The sequence below is a fragment of the Periplaneta americana genome, chromosome 6 (genome assembly GCF_040183065.1).
Source record: "Periplaneta americana isolate PAMFEO1 chromosome 6, P.americana_PAMFEO1_priV1, whole genome shotgun sequence".
In the NCBI taxonomy this organism is placed as follows: Eukaryota; Metazoa; Arthropoda; class Insecta; order Blattodea; family Blattidae; genus Periplaneta; species Periplaneta americana.
This window is the reverse complement of record NC_091122.1, coordinates 103,920,719-103,934,747: the sequence shown is the minus strand read 5'-3', so window position 1 is coordinate 103,934,747 and position 14,029 is coordinate 103,920,719.

The following is a 14,029-nucleotide window of genomic DNA, read 5'->3' as shown; positions in this document are numbered from 1 at the left end:
ATGTTCAGCTCCCGGCCTTTTCATAAAAAAAATTCCAAAGTCTTTCCAATCGGAATGAAGGGGAAGATAATCTTCAGGCTAAAATCTAAGTCCCAAGAATACTCGCAAGACGTGTTCCCGTATATCATTTTAGATTATTATCCCTCCTCTTGTCCCTCACTCATTCATTGATGAGTGAACAGTTTGTGCATGATCAATGACGTAATGGACACGCTATGATAGAAATGCGTCGTCTGTTTTACGGATGATCCTTGGCACAAGTGTCGACCAGTCTCCTCTTAATCACGCGGACACTTCCCCATGTCTGTACGTTCGTCTTAACGTTGGTGAGTAATCTGGCATTAAGTGGTGATGTCATCAAGCAGGACAACCGGAAACTGGCAACAGAAATTTTTATTACAGGAAGTTGGTCTGAATAGCTCAGTTCGTAAATCTAATAATTATGAACTGGAAGAGAGCGGTTTCGATCCTGGGTGCAGAAAAGGAACAAATTTCTATTATTTTAGAATGGTTCCGATGGCCACTCGCTTCCTGTTATATGGGACTTTTATCAGTGTAAGGCGGCTGGAATATGATGTCGATGATCTAACTTCATCTTGATTTTCGTTTATGTGAATATAGGACTTCTTCTTCTTCTTCTTCTTCTTCTTCTTCTTCTGCTTCTTCCTCTCTTGAACTTCTTTTTAGCGACTACGCAACATACTTTTACCTTCTCGAGAATGAAAGTTAAATTTAAATTTTAACAGTGTAATAATTATTATGAATTGAGATTATTGTAGGTACTAAGAAATAATGGCGTTTTATGACTGCACAACGAGATCGACGTTATTATTTTGAAATCAATAGGTGCTGTTCATGACAATGATGTGAAGTAAAACTATGGCCTACACCATAAAATGTCACTTTATTTTCTAATTCAGTTACAAGTATGGCGAATGGAAAGTTGAGTTCGCCAGAAAACGCAAAAATAGAGATATTAGATAATTTAATGTACATTTTAAAACGAAGAACTGTTTAAGCAAGATTTCAAAACATAAACTCATAGATTATTCTTGAGATGTAAGTGATAAATAGATTAAACAAATTAAAAGTACAAGAAAATACAACATTTTACATTTATTTTACTTAATAAAATGCATAAAATATGAACTGAATACCTTAACATAGTGCTCCCAAATTAACACCAATTATCCCTGACCTGTATTGTAGCTTGATAAATACCAAAGAGGGGAACGTCTATTCACATATCTACGGCGATCCAAACATGAACGAAAATTTCGAAATTATAAAATTTCAAAGATGGAAAGTTCCTTTCAGTTTGACATAGATCTAAGAATCTCTGTGACTGAAGAATTCTGCCAAACTTCCAAGAGTTTCAAAGAGAAAAGAAAGTAAAACACCATCAAACATTCAGCTTGTTAAAGACGTAATGTAGCGGTGCTTTGCTTGAATTTCTTATAACAAACTGAAATGGAGTATACAAAAACTAAAATGCTAATCCCAAGTCACCGAATTGAAGAGGTGGATTCCAAACTGTCCTAAGTCCAAATGACAAGTTATGAGAAAAATGACAAAAACTGATAAAATAAATTTGACGCCCTTACGTCCGCTTGAAAAAAAAAAACATATGCATACACTAAGTCAAGATTTAGGACAGTCTGTTAAATAAACTTACAAAGTTAAATATAGGCTTGAAAAGGATGAATTAAAACGTGAATAAAACAAGTTAAAATCTAAAAAAAAAGGACCTAGGACTCTTTGGAATCCATCTCTTGAATTAGAAATGCGTGATTAGAACGTCTAGGACAGGTTTTTAGTTAGTCCTCAATCCATTAAGAGCAAATGCTGGATAACTTTCGGCGTTGGACCCTGGACTCATCTCACTAGCATTATCATCTTCATCTCATTCAGAAGCTAGATAACCGTAGCAGTTGCTAAAGCGTCGTAAAATAACCAATTAAAAGTAAACATCAGTAAAGAAATCACAGTTGAAATCTATTACACTTTCTAGTTTACTGGAATATCTTGTACTTCGGGGATACGGCAACTTCTCTGACACACTGGATGTGCGAGAAGTACATATGACAGGGGTACCATAAATATAAAATAATCCATGTATGTGAAATTCACACAGCTTGACTGTAATACGCATTGAAAAGGATAAAGTATAGTATTTTGTTTTGGTACAAGATAATATCACAGTCTAGTATATACAGTCACCAAAGTCAATACGTAGGGAATATGCATCCATAGGTAGTTGCTAACCACTAGCATCGCTACTATCGTCTCATCACAGACAATGCGAAAGAGTACCGGCACAGTCTATTGTTCCTAGTACCCTCAACAACTCAAGCTTCGTGACTGTATTATAGTATGAGGCTTTGGTTTTCTTCAAGCCCAGATCGCTTCTTTAGTTATTATTTGTATGAATAGATGGCGCCTCTTTAGTTATTATTTGTATGAATAGATGGCGAAGATAACAGTCAGTGTCGCTAATAGTACATAAATATACTCGAAATTATAAAGTTAAAAAATTTGAAGCTAGGAATCTACTGGAATGCAGGTTTATAGCTGGAATAAATATATTTTTGAAATTGTAGCTATTTATTCTATTAGCTTGTATTTATTTCTTTCTTTCTAAAAAAAAATTATGTTAAAGATAGTACCACAGTCTAGTATATACAATCACGAAGCTTGAGTTGTGAGGGTGCTAGGAACAATAGACTGTGCAGATACTATTTCGCATTGTCTGTAATGAGGCGATAGTAGCGATCCTAGTGGTTAGCAACTATCTATGGATGCATATTTACTACATATTGAGCTTCGTGACTGTATATACTAGACTGTGATAGTACTAAATCATGTTTTCGATAGAAATATTTTTATTGGTATGTACAATAATTAACCCAAATGTTTCATGTTTCTGTTTTAAAATGCATTGTTTACGCTTGTTCACAAATACATTTTAATTTGTTTCATTTTATAAGTAATGAAAGTCAATGACTAACTTCGGTATTCATATCATTTTTTTTTTCAACGATAGAGCAATAAAATTAATTTGTCACGTATTCTAATCTTCACAACAAGATGTACCAGTATATAATTTAGTTAATCATACCTATTATATTTTATAACATGTACTGCACATTCTTGTATGTTGTAAAGTTACAATATGTATCCTAGTTTCTTCAACATGTGCCATTGTTTGATTACTTCTGCGGATAATTCTCGGACAGTCCATCGAGAGTTAAGTGAAGGAGACCTCGCACTAACTTCACCTGCTCATTAGGAATGGACGGGCGACATGTGCAACGATTTTTATCCACGATCGCTGTTCAGAGTTTTGTAAACACACTTTAGGGTGATAAACACGACACTTCAACCGTGCATAGCAACAATACCTCTCGTTGTACTGACTGATTTCGGCACTCCACGTCAGTTCCAATTAACACCGCCCATTGCCCACTAGCGCAAGCGCGTGGTTGCCTCCCAATTATGTTATCACTACTTCATTTACAGCCTTCGTATATTCATATTTTTTGTTTTGTTTTTTATTGTTTTCTACTGGTTTAACTGTTTGCAGTCCACATCTTATTCCCACATGCATTTTGGATTCTGCTTGTTTAAGACATTCAGCTCATATAAGCTAATCAGACAATATTCATAGGCTATACTAAGCTCACAAAACCAATAGGGCGAATTTATAGAATATCGATGGCTAAGAAGTGATACCTTGTATCTACAAAAAATGGTCATTTAAATTAGCTATGCTAGGCTCACAAAACCAACAGGGCGAATTTGTAGAATATCGATGGCTAAGAAGTGATACCTTGTATCTACAAAAAATGGTCATTTAGATTAACTACATTATTATTATGTCCACAAAATTGGGCAGTTAACTAATATTTTGTCCTCTAGTAAAAGATCTTGCAAAGCAGAAACATACATAAAAAAATGATGTCTATTTTGAGAAAAATTAATTTTTAAAGCAGTTCTTTTATTCACCTGCAAATTTACACATATGAGGTATCACTTCTTAGCCATCGATATTTAGTGAAGGGACAAACGGAAGTACTACATCTGAAAATATCAGACTTAAGAGCTTCTTGCCTTGAAGTCGAATCATATCTCAGCATGGAAAATCTGTTACCGAGTTATAGTAATGTTTAAAAATATATTTCGAAATACTTGGGAAGATCCTTTCGGGCCAGAAAATATAAATTGACATTTCAAATATGAGTTGTAACCACTTGAGTTAATTGTGGAGATGTCTGCCTAAGTTAAGTTAAATAAATATTGATTTAATGTTATCAAAATGAAGCAGGTGTGCAGTGAACTTTGAATCTAGTGATAACATCAAATAAGACAAATGCAATCATTAAATAATAATATATACATCTTGATTACACAACTTTTAACACTATATCACTTCGGAATATGTATTATGTGTCTTTCTCGTGTTAAATTCTATCGTACCTGGTTAACATGTTTCGGCCTGTTATTGACCTCCTTCAGAATTGGCTGTTGCTGGTCTTGGCGCCTTTTGTTTTGTTTCCTGTGAGGGTGTGTTTGTGTAGTGTAATGTGGAGTCAAAGAGTGTGTGTGTTCTGAAATTGAGTTGTGTGTTGAGAATTTCATTTGAATATATTTTTGTGTGTCTGTGTATTTCGTATTGTTCTATGTGTTTAGTTTCTGGATTTTTGGTTGGATGTGTAGAATTTCCATGTCTGTGTTGATATCTCTGTAGGTGTGGTTAGCATTTGTGATGTGTTCTGCATATGTGGAAGTGTTTTGTAATTTTGTTTTAGCTGTGATGTGTTCTTTGTAACGTGTTTGAAATTATCTGCCTATCTGTCCTATGTAGAAGTTGTTGGAGGTGTTACATTTGAGTTTGTATACGCCTAACGCCTGTGTGGTTGTATTTGTTTCTTTGTGTTGTTTGTGTGTTGAGATGTTTTTGTAGAGTATTCATATTTCACATAGAACAGACATATATACTAAACAAAGACAGCAACAAACACGCAGACAACAACATATATTGGCACAGATACGTAGATGACATGCTAATACTATACAAAGGAAACAAAAGACAGATCCAAAACCTACATTAACACAAACAAAATACACCCAAAGCTACACTACACATTAGAAATTGAAAACAACAAATTCATAAATTTTCTAGACATCACAATAACAAAAGTCGACAACAAAACACATTCAAAGTCTACAGAAAACCCACAACAACAACAACAACAACAACAACAACAACAACACACATACACAACACATCCAACCACCCAACACAACACAAACAAGCTGCATTACGAACAATGGTACACAGGCCATTCAACATACCAATGAACCAACATGATTACAAAGAAGAGCTAAACACAATCAAATACATAGCACAAGAAAATGGATACAATCCCAACATAATAGACAACATAAAGACAAAACATAATCACAAAAATATAAGAATACAACACAAACACAAGAACACAAAAAAAACATCATACTAACATACGAAAACAAAAAAAAAAAAAAAAAACACACACACACACAAGATTGCAACCTCATTCAAGAAATTAAATTACAACATCGCATACAGAACAAATAATACTCTACAAAAACATCTCAACACACAAACGACACAAACAAACAAATACAACCACACAGGCGTTAGGCATATACAAACTCAAATGTAACATCTTCAACAACTTCTGTCTTCTGCATAGGACAGACAGACAGATCATTTCAAACACGTTACAAAGAACACATCACAGCCATAACAAAATTACAAAACACTTCCACATATGCAGAACACATCACAAATGCTAACCACACCTACAGAGACATCAACAGACATGGAAATTCTACACACCCAACCAAAAAGCCAGAAACTGAACACACTAGAACAATACGAAATATACAAGCACACAAAAACACATTCAAATGAAATTCTCAACACACAACTCAATTTAAGAACACACGCACTCTTTGACTCCACATTACACTACACAAACACACCCCCACAGGAAACAAAACAAAAGGCGCCAAGACCAGCAACAGCCAGTTCTGAAGAAGGTCAATAACAGACCGAAACATGTAACCAGGTACGATAGAATTTAACACGAGAAATACATATAATACATATTCCGAAATAATATTAATAGTAATAATAATAATAATAATAATAATAATAATAATAATGATGATGATGATGATGATGATGATGATGATGATGATGGATAACATCAAATAAGACTTACGTACATTCATTAAATACCGGATAATAGGAACACAAACAGTACTTGGAATGGTGAACTAGAATTAAGCTTTAAAGTAATGATTTTTTGTACATAGATCGTGAGAACCAAGTTAACATGCCGTTATTTTGAAAATTTATCTCTTCAGTTTCAGTTATTTGAGTATCATACGTACTAACACATTTAAATAACTATCGGTACTAATTTAACAAAATAACACAAATACTATCCTTAATGGTATGACTGATATCAGTGTTTGTATTACACGAGCTACTGCTGGAGAATTTATTTATCATCTACTTCAAGGATTTCGTTCTTGATCCATTCCGCTTTCAATCTTGTGAGAAATATGAATGTATATCATAAAATATAGGAACACCAGACTTCTTAATAACTGCTTGTAAGAAACAGGCAACTCACTGCTCTTATGAAGCAGGGAAAGATATTTTTAAACTGCTATAAAAATAGCTCAATAAATCGCACATCTACAACTAGGTCACAAGCAAACAAACTCTTGCACCTGATAAGGGCAATGTAAACGAGCACAGTGTCATATCTCGCCAAGTGTAAGCCTATTACCGATATACAAATACGTAACGATTTACGAAGTGAAACATTTTAGAGAGCAGTTGAGGAGTAATCAGTTATTTAATTTGGAAAAAATATTTACAGGAACTCCTTATCAACTTATCAATTGACAAATGAAATTGTACCGGGTGTCAAGTTTGGCATTCTCACGTTTTCGGCATATACTGTATGTATAGATATTTATTTTCCGGAATGGTGTGGCGTTGCGGTACGTTCCAGCCCAACTAAACCATTGTGCGTAATTCAATAACATGGAATAAATGTTTAATTTGATTAAATGAACAGCTTTATATTATCACATTCGCTCTTTTAATTTTTACTAGGAAGAAATACTGTAGTCCACACCTGTGGAGTAACGGTTAGCGAGTCTGGCCGTGAAACCAGGTGGCTCGGGTTCGATTCCCGGTTGGGGCAAGTTACCTGGTTGAGGTTTTTTTTTCCGGGGTTTTCCCTCAACTCAATATGAGCAAATGCTGGTAACTTTCGGTGCTGGATCCTGGACTCATTTCACCAGCATTATCACCTTCATCTCACTCAGACGCTAAATAACCTAAGATGTTGATAAAGTGTCGTAAAATAATCTACTAAAAAAAAAGAAAGAAATACTGTACAAATAAATACATATAACCAAGAGAACAATGAATGAATGACGTCAGAAGGAGTATGACTAGAAGAGATCTTGCTGAAGGAGATGCTGAGGATAGAGATTTGTGGAAGAGCAAAATTTCTTTGGTTGAAGGACAACTACTGTATTTTAGAAAAATCCCAATAAAAAATAAATACATATGATTAGCAGACATTTTTCCAACAAGCATTTCGTCAACATATGAAATTTGAAATGTTGAACGTTTAGGTCTGACAATAAAGAGAGACTTCGATATAAGGGATATCGAGACAACCGAAATGTGGAGCTGAAAGTCAGTGAGAAATAAAGATCGCGACCCATATTAGTTACAACAATGGTCCAAACCATTTTCTACGTTGTATGTATTTGGTATGCAATCATAACATTCCTTTTTCAACTACAATTAATTAATCAGAGTTGGTGACTTGAAATTCCGACCATATTAGACGAAGAGAGTAATTATAAAGGCAGAGGAAACCTACCTGCAACTCCTTTATCCACAAAAATCTCATAGTAGTTGTATGGAATTTAATCTTGGAATTACGTTGCAAGTGGTTTATTATGGATTTCATTAAAATTCCTGATTTATGGACTTCAGCAATATGGACAATTTACACAGGGGAGACCCGGACAAAAAGAATAATGTCTATTCTTAGAAACGCCAACAAGTAGCACATGCTGCTATATTGGGGAAGAATCCCAACCAGATTGAGCTGCTGGAAGTGACTTGGCGTCATTCAAGACTTTATAACAAGATAATAGCTAAATTCCCAAACATACAATTTGCCAATGCTCTTTATTTTAAAAATCAATTAAAAATACTGTTTAAAGAGAAATTTTAAAGTTCCAATTATTAGGATATCTGTGTGTTTTTTTCTTTTTTCACTTTTTATTCTGTCATTATATAAAATGTCTTAAAATTATGTGGAATGCCCCCGAAGCACGCATATGTAACTTATTCTTTTTTTTTTTAGTAGGTTATTTTACGACGCTTTATCAACATCTCAGGTTATTTAGCGTCTGAATGAGATGAAGGTGATAATGCTGGTGAAATGAGTCCGGGGTCCAGCACCAAAAATTACCCAGCATTTGCTCATACTGGGTTGAGGGAAAACCCCGGAAAAAACCTCAACCAGGTAACTTGCCCCAACCGGGAATTGAACCCGGGCCACCTGGTTTCGCGGCCAGACGCGCTAGCCGTTACTCTCGGCGCTATCTCAACTTCGTTGCCTGTTGTGTGGGTGCGTTCGTGTGATGAAGAGTTGTGTCAAATAGTGTGTGTGTTCTGCAATTGATCTATGTGTTGAGAATTTGATTGGGGCGTGTTTTAGTGTGTCTGTATATTTCATATTGTTCTAGTGTGTTGAGTTTTTGGTTGGGTAGTATGTGTAGGATTTCCATGTTTGTATTTATGTTATTGTATGTGTGGTTAGCATTGTGTAAGAATTAATGAGGTGGCAGAATATATATGACGGCAGAATATTTACTCTTGAACAAATGACTTCAATAACTCGCAATACTCAAAAGAAATGCATCTACTGATTGCAGGAACCACAATTGTTATACTTCTATTTCTGGTTCATTCCACGTCAAATCAACAATTTCTGATTTTTTCACTCTGATATTCTAGATTTATTTAATTTTTTTGATATGTGGTTCTGTGGATGTACCCATCGTATTAACAAACACTGCAAATTCTAGGATTTTTTTAACACATAGATTTCTCATTTTGAATCGTCAAAGAATGAACAATTACCCGATTTTTCCTATATCTTATGAAATACTGTAACTCTAGAATATTATAGATGTAGGGCCACCGGTGTGGCTCAGTCGGTTAAGGCGCTTGCCTGCCAGTCTGAAGTTGCGCTCGGGAGCAAATTCGATTCCCTGCTTGGGCTGATTACCTGGTTGGGTTTTTTCCGAGGTTTCCCAACCGTAAGGTGAATGCCAGGTAACCTATGGCGAATCCTCGGCCTCATCTCGCCAAATACCATCTGGCTATCACCAATCTCATCAACGCTAAATAACCTAGTAGTTGATACAGCGTCGTTAAATAACCAACTAAAAAAAATTACAACTATAGAGCTGAGACTGGTGTCATTTCAAAACTCATGGTGTAGGCTTTCATTTGATATGAAGCACAATATTATGCTGTGATATTTATTCAATTTTTCCAAAATTCAACATTTTTCATTTTTAGAAACTCAAAACTCTCCCTTCAAAGTTCAATTCCCTTCAAGAAAACAGATGTTTTTCTTACACCTGTCTACTCACTGTTACCAAAACTTGAAGGCAAAGAAAAAATGTGTTCTTAAGGAAACAGAGTTTTTAATTGGTACTGCAACACATTGGTTTTACTTTCAGGAGAACTACACTACAAAGAGTGGCAATCTGAAACAAGTCAGGAATTTTCATGTAGCTCTTATCCATATTGTTTGACAACAAACTTTGCATTTGTGTGATTCACACATGCCATGGCAGCATATCAGAGAGTTTGAATTAATTATGCTGAATACAGTTACTGGCAACATTTAGATGAGAGTCACTACAGCTATTTCTGAACTCAACTGTTGTTATTAAGTGTGATCTGACTGCTCAAAAACTGTGAGTGATTTTGAAACACTATCAACTTATACATTTCAGTTCCTAATTAGACAGATCTATAGCACATATTATTGTGTTCTCTTTTCGTAAGAGTAATGGCAAAAAAAAAGGATAGTATTTTCTGATAAATGCTGCAATCCATTCAAAATGGCAGGACATCAGAAACCAGATACGAAGAATCTATGGAGTGTCACTGATTGTATGTAAGTACTCTTTAAGTTGTGGAACAGAGACAGGTAAAACCTCATTCAGGCCTGCCCATAACTGTTTACCTTTGTGAGTAGGCTTACGCATGGTATCGTTCGCCTGTTGTCAACCTTTCCTCACAAGCAGGCAGGCAGTGTGGTTGCACGTGACTCCCAAACAGTCCTAATAGTGACCCGAAAGGACTGTTGTGTTCCGTCGACCTGCGCCAGACTGTGCTGCTTTCACGTGCATAATAAATATCAACCAAGTCTCATCCAAACCCGACAGGAAGCATACAGATGTAGACAAACTACTGAAAACTTAATTTATCGTCTTCTGAAACTTAATAGATACTAAGAAAACTATTTCTCCATTAAATGCTAACAGTTATTATAAATTACTTACACTTTCCTTTTCATCATAGTAATATAAATGTAATGCAAACTCTTCAAACTTTAAACTTCATAAATAAAAATAAATCTATCCCTCAGAAGTTAAATAGCAAATCAATATTTTGAAGAACAAAAAACTTTTTTACATTTTACAGATCTTCATAAGGCTTTTAATTGTTGATAAGGAAAAAGTTAAAATGGAATTTTTTCCTATAATAGTTGTTGATATTCATAATAATTGTTACCAATTTATTTTCAACATCTTTACTTTCCTTTCCTTTCCCCTTTCCCTTCCCTTCCCTTTCCTTCCCATCTGTACTCTTTCCTTCCCTTTCGCTACTCTCTTCTTCTTTCCTATTTTTTAACTAGTCACAAGTTAAGAAATGTTACTATTTTGTTGAGTCAGATACACTTTGCAGGAAAATGAAATGTATAATATGTATCTTATAATTTTATGATAAAACCCAGGTTGGATGGGCCAGTCCTAACTTTTAACCTCCTCTGCAGCTGCGCCAGAACCCAAGTCTGATGGCAGGCAGTTAAGGGCGTGAGTACTGTCTGCTTTGCCGGTGTCTGTTGTGGAATAGAAAGGGGTTATGAAAATATGCGAGAGATGCAGACTAAATCTATCAAAAGAATTTAAGAAGCCTATTCCAGAAAATACAGACGAAACTGATGATATTGCAGGCAAGAACAAGGATGATGGTGATGATGATGACGGATTTATTGATGCTAATATATATATATATATATATATATATATATATATATATATATATATATATATATATATAATATGTTAGTTACTGAAATAAGTTTTTGGAACTTATTGGTGAGTCACCTGTCAAGAAAGTAAGACTTCACATGCAGTCTTATGCGTATAAAAAAGAGAGAAGAAAGACTGAAAAATCACAACAGGCTTGGAAACGAAATTAATATCCCCTAAATGTTTAGTCGGCCTATCATAGTACCGGTAAGGTATCTTAAATTTCAAGAGTTATTATGGATGAGGAAAAGGGTAAATGCGGAATCCTGAATAAGTTTAAAAGTAATCCATTTTGAATCTTGCGTACACTACTTTTAACACTTGAATATAAGTAATTGATTAACTAGCGGACTTACTTGTGTTAATTATGAAGTATGTGCGGCTTACAGCTGTTTCGGTGCTTCATCACCATCCTCAGAGCCTACTAGATCATCTAGAACTTCTCTGCCTGTTAAAATTCTCAACACACAGATCAATTTCAGCAGACACACACTATTTGACTCCACCTTTCAACACCTTTCAACAATCAAACGCACCCACATAACAGAGATCTAGTAGGCTCTGAGGATGGTGATGAAGCACCGAAACAGCTGTAAGCCGCACAAACTTACATAATTAACACGAGTAAGTCCGCTAGTTAATCAGTTATTTAAAAGTAAGTTTTGTCATTCCAGCACCATTGATCATTAACTTAATGTTTTGGTGCATAATACAAATAACTTGCAGACAATAACTTATGTGTGCTCGTTTTTCTTCCTAAAGTACAATTTTTAGGCCTCAGTTCACAAAACTTGGAAAAACCTGTATGATGTGTCAGATATTCACTTTTAGAAAGTTGTTGTTGTTACAATGCCTTGCATCTAGCAATGAAGCCATTAGCATTCGTGCTCTCCAATACTTCTGGACTATAGTGTCTTCTGCAGATAGTGCATTGCAGATCTTTGAGTGACCCTCGTTCATCTTCTCTTTACTGTTGCACAGGGGATACAATGCTGAATTCAGAATTTGTAGTTTATGTAAGTGGCTTGCCAAGCAATTGTGTCCTTTAAGCAGCCTGACGGCTGCAACTGCTGTTTTCTATGGTGCTTGTGGGATTACTTCTGGGCTCAAGATTAGGGTGTTACAATTTTTTTTGTTTTCGGCACGTTTTTTTCTTTCCTCAATATGAAGGTGTGAGTATTTAGAATTGATCAGGCACTTTACTGAAGTCATTGGCAAATTTGTCGTTTTCATTTGCTGTCCTGTTGTGCCTTTTGGAAAGTTCATAAATCTCTTTTATGTTAGCCAAAATGTACCGTTTTTGTACTAGAACTTTTGTTTTGTATCCTTGTCTTTTACTGAAATGCATCAGAATAATATACAACTTGGATCAAAGAGAATTTCGATATCTCTTCATGATACAAAATGTTTACCCATATAGGCCTACTACTTGCACCAGTATGCATATAGTCATATCCTAGTATTTGTCATTGACAAAAAAAAAATTAACAAATAAAAAAGTACTGGTATATATAACCATGACACAAGAAACAAAACTGATTATTTACCACGATCAGACTTCAGAGTTAAAAAAATATATATAGGTACAGAGCCCAGGGGGGATGTGTAAGTAGGTACACAGTAATACAATATAGCCTAGTTTTATTAAGAATGTATAATTACAAGTGAGGATTACATACCAATCATTGGGTTTCCTTAAATTCGATGTTACTTTGTTGTTTTCAAAGTCTGGTAAGTAGCAGTGGTAGTGAGAGATGGAATTCCCTGTGTCTACTTAATAAAGCTATATTGCATTATTGTTAGTTATACCTACTTATGCACCACCTTGTATATTATCCTACTGACAAAAGTGTACATTTGGTGAGAACTTTACTTCATAATAAGTTGTAAACACCACTAAAGCTATGGTAATGGTACCTACTTACTAATAAAAATTTAGAAGAGAAAGTCTACCTCAATAATAGCTTATATTTTTCTACACTCTCTAAGAGTTGACTAATTAGGCCCAATTGTACCTCTATTGTTCATGTTATCATAGTTAGGTGTACTTCGTATACGGGTAATTTCTGTCTGTGGATAATTCATTTAATCATTATAATTGCTGTCTCATTTTGTACCAGTATGTCAATCTATGTGCATTTCATTGTAAATATTATTCTCTGTTATATTGTATAATTTATGTCTATATGTAGTTTATTGTAATGTGTTACTATAAAAGTCAACGATGTATGGTATGCACTGGAGGAGGAAAGGAATTGGCTACTCTACTTATCTTCTGGCTTAATTGACTCACGAATGATGTCTTATTGATGTCACTTATAAAGTTCGAACGTTAACTAAACAACAATAATGTACGGTAGTTAATTGTAATCTTTGTTGTTATCAATTATTATGTATAAGTTCACTTTTTATTATTATTATTATTATTATTATTATTATTATTATTATTATTACGTTTTTAGAATACACTATGTTAATCTATTATGTATTTTGTACTTAATTGTTATGATCCACATCATATTATGTAATCAGTCTATATAAATAAAAAATGAAACAATAAGTAGGTTTATACTTTTCAATCAAAAACAACAGAGATATCATT